We start from the raw sequence: 6,238 nt of genomic DNA, 5'->3' as shown, positions 1-6,238 counted from the left end.
ATGGATGGATATGGATTGCAGGGCAGGCCTCAGGCAGAGAGGGGAAATGCTGGATAGGGAGAAATGGAGGGGCCAGGTGACAGATGAGCATGGATGGGCATGGATTCGAAGGGCAAGACTCAGGGAGACGGGAATTGCTGGATAGGGATGAATGGAGGGGACAGATGGCCATGGATGGATATGGATTGCAGGGCAGGCCTCAGGCAGAGAGGGGAAATGCTGGATAGGGAGAAATGGAGGGGCCAGGTGACAGATGAGCATGGATGGGCATGGATTGGAAGGGCAGGACTCAGGGAGAGGGGAATTGCTGGATAGGGATGAATGGAGGGGCCAGGTGACAGAGGAGCATGGATTGGAAGGGCAGGACTCAGGGAGAGGGGAATTGCTGAATAGGGATGAATGGAGGGGACAGATGGCCATGGATGGATATGGATTGCAGGACAGGCCTCAGGCAGAGAGGGGAAATGCTGAATACGGAAAAATGGAGGGGCCAGGTGACAGATGAGCATGGATGGGCATGTATTGGAAGGGCAGGACTCAGGGAGAGGGGAATTGCTGGATAGGGATGAATGGAGGGCACAGATGGCCATGGATGCATATGGATTGCAGGGCAGGCCTCAGGCAGAGAGGGGAATTGCTGGATAGGGATGAATGGAGGGGCCAGGTGACAGAGGAGCATGGATTGGAAGGGCAGGACTCAGGGAGAGGGGAATTGCTGGATAGGGATGAATGGAGGGGACAGATGGCCATGGATGGATATGGATTGCAGGACAGGCCTCAGGCAGAGAGGGGAAATGCTGGATACGGAAAAATGGAGGGGCCAGGTGACAGATGAGCATGGATGGGCATGGATTGGAAGGGCAGGACTCAGGGAGAGGGGAATTGCTGGATAGGGATGAATGGAGGGCACAGATGGCCATGGATGCATATGGATTGCAGGGCAGGCCTCAGGCAGAGAGGGGAATTGCTGGATAGGGATGAATGGAGGGGCCAGGTGACAGAGGAGCATGGATTGGAAGGGCAGGACTCAGGGAGAGAGGAATTGCTGGATAGGGATGAATGGAGGGGACAGATGGCCATGGATGGATATGGATTGCAGAACAGGCCTCAGGCAGAGAGGGGAAATGCAGGATAGGGAAAAATGGAGGGGCCAGATGACAAAGGAGCATGGATGGGCATGGATTGGAAGGGCAAGACTCAGGGAGAGGGGAATTGCTGAATAGGGATGAATGGAGGGAACAGATGGCCATGGATGCATATGGATTGCAGGGCAGGCCTCAGGGAGACAGCGGAATTGCTGGATAGGGATGAATGGAGGGGCCAGGTGACAGAGGAGCATGGATTGGACTCACACTTTCACTCTGACTCTCAAACACTCACTCTCACATACACTCTCCCAAACATACACACTCCGAGGAAAACCTTGCTAGCGCCCGTTTCATTTGTGTCAGAAACGGGCCTTTTTTACTAGTTTGCTATAAATTCTAATCAGTGTGTCATTTGGAGGGGCTGGTTATAGGGACACCCCTAGTATATGTTATATTCGTGCAGAAAACAGACATCATGTTATGACAAGCAGGTGCTCAACATTCAGTTTCTACTTATGTATTTACTTATTTATGGTAGTTATATTCCACATAAACATGAACTAGGTTGAAGCCTGGGAGCATTAAAAAAAAAATCTTGTGCTATGTTATAAAAATGCACTTAATATTGTTTATTACTAAATAATAAATAATGAGGACAGATCTACCTTCTTGCAGAAGTCCAGAGTCAGTCTAAACGTGCCAACATAGTATGTGATATATATTTATTTCTTCTTCAAGTCAGTTTTCAACAGCATTTTCTCAATTATTACCCAAATGCAAACACAATTATAATGTTAATTACTACGTTTGGATGTTACTGAATTCTGTATTCTGTCTCACTGTATTTCCAGTTTTAGCACAGGGACAAAATAGAAGAAAAACAATGGACTGCATTAGGGGCTTATAGCCCATTTAGTTATGTTTAAACAAATGAGAGATCTGCATGAAATAAAATATTTATTTTTATTATTTTGACTAATGAAAACCACTTGTCCCCGAAACATGCTGATAATCCTTTTGTACAAAAGAGATGAGGTGAAGATGTGCCCCAATGAAAGGAAAGTTTAATTTTACTTCCAATATTTATAACACCAGGCTTCCCAAGGCAGATTACAACAACAGTTAAGAAGAACCCATGAGTAAACAGGATATCCTCACTGAAATGTATTACTGTATTGCATAGAACAGTGTAGAAAAATTAGCACAAAATACAGCCTTTATTAGTTCTGTTTCTACCAGCTACAAAAACTTTTGAAGCTGTTTTAGTGATATTCAGTTTTGATTTCATTATATTTATATCTACATATGGGACACTCAAATAAATGAAAAAGCTGTCAAATAAGTAAAAAAAAAAAAAAATTAATAATTTGTCCTCCACCCTTTTAAGGCACTGCCTATCCAACTGGAACAGCTTTTGACTTTTTACAGATGGACCATGCATAGACAGTCCCTTATTTCTAATAATACAGTGGGGGAAATAAGTATTTGATCCCTTGCTGATTTTGTAAGTTTGCCCACTGACAAAGACATGAGCAGCCCATAATTGAAGGGTAGGTTATTGGTAACAGTGAGAGATAGCACATCACAAATTAAATCCGGAAAATCACATTGTGGAAAGTATATGAATTTATTTGCATTCTGCAGAGGGAAATAAGTATTTAATCCCTCTGGCAAACAAGACCTAATACTTGGTGGCAAAACCCTTGTTGGCAAGCACAGCGGTCAGACGTCTTCTGTAGTTGATGATGAGGTTTGCACACATGTCAGGAGGAATTTTGGTCCACTCCTCTTTGCAGATCATCTCTAAATCATTAAGAGTTCTGGGCTGTCGCTATGGAACTTTGTAAGTCTAAGTGCTTTGAAAATACACCTCTATGTATACTTACTTCAAAGACATTTTTTTGTTTCAACCCCTTCCTTTTTCTTCTAAAACCTTTTCAATACAGTACACCCTGTCAGTGTCAGGATAAAAAGAACCTTCCACGGCTTCCCCATCGTAATCCTATATTTTGTAAACAGGCTTCTGCCCCCTGTTTAACATATTTGTGATTATAAATATCTCATCAGTCCATGTCTGTTCGTACCTCTTTCGAAAAACACTTTTTCTTTTCAACAGTGTTATATGATTGCCTTTTGTAAAATGTTTCACAGCCATTTCTAGTTTTGCATTCCTTCTATAGATCATTTTCCAGACCTGCAGAGAATTTAGAGGCATCATGTCAATAGGTCTACCCCTTATGGTTCTGTGATTATAGCTACGTAGCATGGCCTGCAATACATCTACATAGCAAAAAGTGTTGCGTGACATGAAGTACCACCACATTTTAGACTTTAGTCTGCAGTTAAACCTCTCTACCACAGCCACTTTTACATCTCTGTTGGTCACAAATTGTTGTTGGTCACAAAAAGTGACAGATTCCTTTTTTTTTTTACCAGTAATGTCTATACAGGTTTATTTAAGAACTCTTTGTCCTTATCCATTTGTATTTTTTTAGGAGTGCAGCCTAAAGTAAATACCTTTTCAAAAGGTTCAGCCACTTCAAGGCTGGTTTTTGTTTTTAGGCAAATGGCTCAAGCAAATTTTGACAAGATGTCAATAATCGTCAGTATGTATTTATAGTTGTGGTTAAAAAAAGACAGAGCTGATAGATCTACCAGGTCCGCTTGCTACTGAGCGTCCACCTCTAAAACTATGGTTTTATTTCTTTGAAAATGAATGTGAGTAGGTTGGTGTAAAGTATAAGCATTTTGTTCCCTGAGCCATTCATCAACCTGTACTCTATTGAGAGCTTTATTATTTTTTATTTATTTTTGTTACATTTGTACCCCGCACTTTCCTACTCATGGCAGGCTCAATGCGGCTTACATATACAGGTACTTATTTGTACCTGGGGCAATGGAGGGTTAAGTGACTTGCCCAAAGTCACAAGGAGCTGCCTGTGCCTGAAGTAGGAATCAAACCCAGGACCAGAGTCCACCACCCTAACCACTAGGCCACTCCTCCACTCTATGTTTTCTAGAAGCCCTGAGCAGAGACATGATGTCTCGTAAACTCTCAATCACCTCCAGATCGTAGTAAATTCTGCTTAGGATTTTTTTTGTACATGATTTCATAGGGTGGCACACATTTCAACACTAGCGATGTAGGGTGGGTTGGGAGCCATATAAGGGATGGTGAGGGGGGCGTAGAATTAGCCACCCATTGCATTTCTCTATGTACAGAGGCCTGACTGGCCAGGCAAAGATGCAGAGAGAGAGAGAGGTTTGCTTATCTGTAACTTTTTTTCCCCAGCTCTGAAAAGCAGGGAGGAACAGCCTGTAGTGTTCACACTAATTCTGGGGGCTTGTGGCCTTAAAAACCAAAAACAGCTCTATTACGATCTCTTGAAAAAAAAAAAGCAGGGAGGAAAAATACATCTGCCTTACGGTTATGTCCACAATTCTTGGAAGGGGCAGAGCAATGATTCCCTGTAAGTTTGCTGTTGGCTAGGGAAAAGGGGAAGGGTTTTGGTAGAGTCTGCAGACTTATTGATCTCACTCTGTCATGTCCCCTACCTCAATGCAAGCGGCGTCCTCGGGCTGCGCAGGGTCCCGTCAACACGCACACTTGGCTGGCACTGCCCTGAGCCATGTGTGTGTAGTTCTTGTCTGGCTGCAGGCTCCTTGATTGCTTTGCTTCCATGCACCTGGCTCTGCTCTCTCTCTGCCTGGCTTCCAGGCTCCTTGATTGCTTTGCTTCCATGCACCTAGGTCTGCTCTCTCTCTGCCTGGTTTCCCTTGCGTCTCTCCTATTGGTCTTCTGGTTCCCCCTTCCCCTGCTCTTGTCCTGTGGCTGTGCTCCTCCCTGCTGGTCCCTGCTGATGTCAGACGCTAGCACTTTATCAGCTGAACTCTTCCTGAACTTCAGGCTTCGGCTTCTACTTTGGTAGGTATTACTTGCTCAGTAGTTTGCTTCTTCTCTACTTTGTCCTTCGTTGCTGACTTTCCTGCCTGCCTGCTGCCTGCCTACTGACTTTGCCTGTACCTGGATTACTCTCTTGCCTGCTGCCTGCCTATTGACTTTACCTGTGCCTGGATTACTCTCTTGCCTGCTGCCTGCCTCCTGACTTTCCCTGTATCTGGATTACTCTCTTGACCGGCTGCCTGCCTATTGACTTTACCTGTGCCTGGATTACTCTCTTGCCTGCTGCCTGCCTACTGACTTTGCCTGTACCTGGATTACTCTCTTGACTGGCTGCCTGCCTATTGACTTTACCTGTGCCTGCATTACTCTCTTGCCTACTGCCTGCCTACTGACTTTGCCTGTACCTGGATTACTCTCTTGACATGCTGCCTGCCTGGCCGATACGTTCACCACCCCGCTTCCAGCTCCATCTCTTAAGTCCTGCAGGGCGCCCGCACCTAGGGGCTCAACCTCTGGGGAACAGCGGTTAGCGCAGGTGAAACCCGGGGTTGTCCGGCCGCCAAGCAAAACCTGGTCCGAGTACCGGGCTCAGCAGCGCTCTACTTGGTACAAAAACTCGCAAGTCTGACACACACAGACAGAGAACAGCATACTATTATTATTATTAACATTTGTATAGCACTACCAGACGCACGCAGCGCTGAACACCTGACACAGAGAGACAGTCCCTGCTCGATAGAGCTTACAATCTAAAAATACAGACAGACAAGACAATTAAGGGTGAGGAAAGTACTGGGTGAGAAGGAACAAGGATAGGGGAATTGAGTAGTGGTTAGGAGCCAAAAGCAGTGGTGAAAAGGTGGGTTTTCAGCATAGATTTGAAAACAGGTAGAGATGGAGCTAGGCGTACAGGCTCAGGAAGTCCATTCCAGGCATAAGGTGCTGTGAGGGAAAAGGAACGAAGCCTGGAATTAGCAGTGGAGGAGAAGGGGGGCAACAAGAGAGATTTGTCCAGCGAGCGGAGATTACGGGGAGGAATGTAGGGAGAGATGAGAGAGGAGAGGTAATGGGGGGCTGCAGAATGGATGCATTTAAAGGTCAGTAAGAGAAGTTTGAACTGTACGCGGAAGCGGACAGGGAGCCAGTGAAGTGACTTGAGGAGTGGGCTAGTGTGGGTAAAACGATTTTGGTGGAAAATAAGTTGTGCCGCAGAATTTTGGACAGACTGGAGAGGAGAGAGATGGCT

This window comes from Microcaecilia unicolor, chromosome 6 (assembly GCF_901765095.1).
Source record: "Microcaecilia unicolor chromosome 6, aMicUni1.1, whole genome shotgun sequence".
Lineage (NCBI taxonomy): Eukaryota > Metazoa > Chordata > Amphibia > Gymnophiona > Siphonopidae > Microcaecilia > Microcaecilia unicolor.
The sequence above is the reverse complement of the archived record's forward strand: the minus strand, read 5'-3'. Positions refer to the sequence as shown.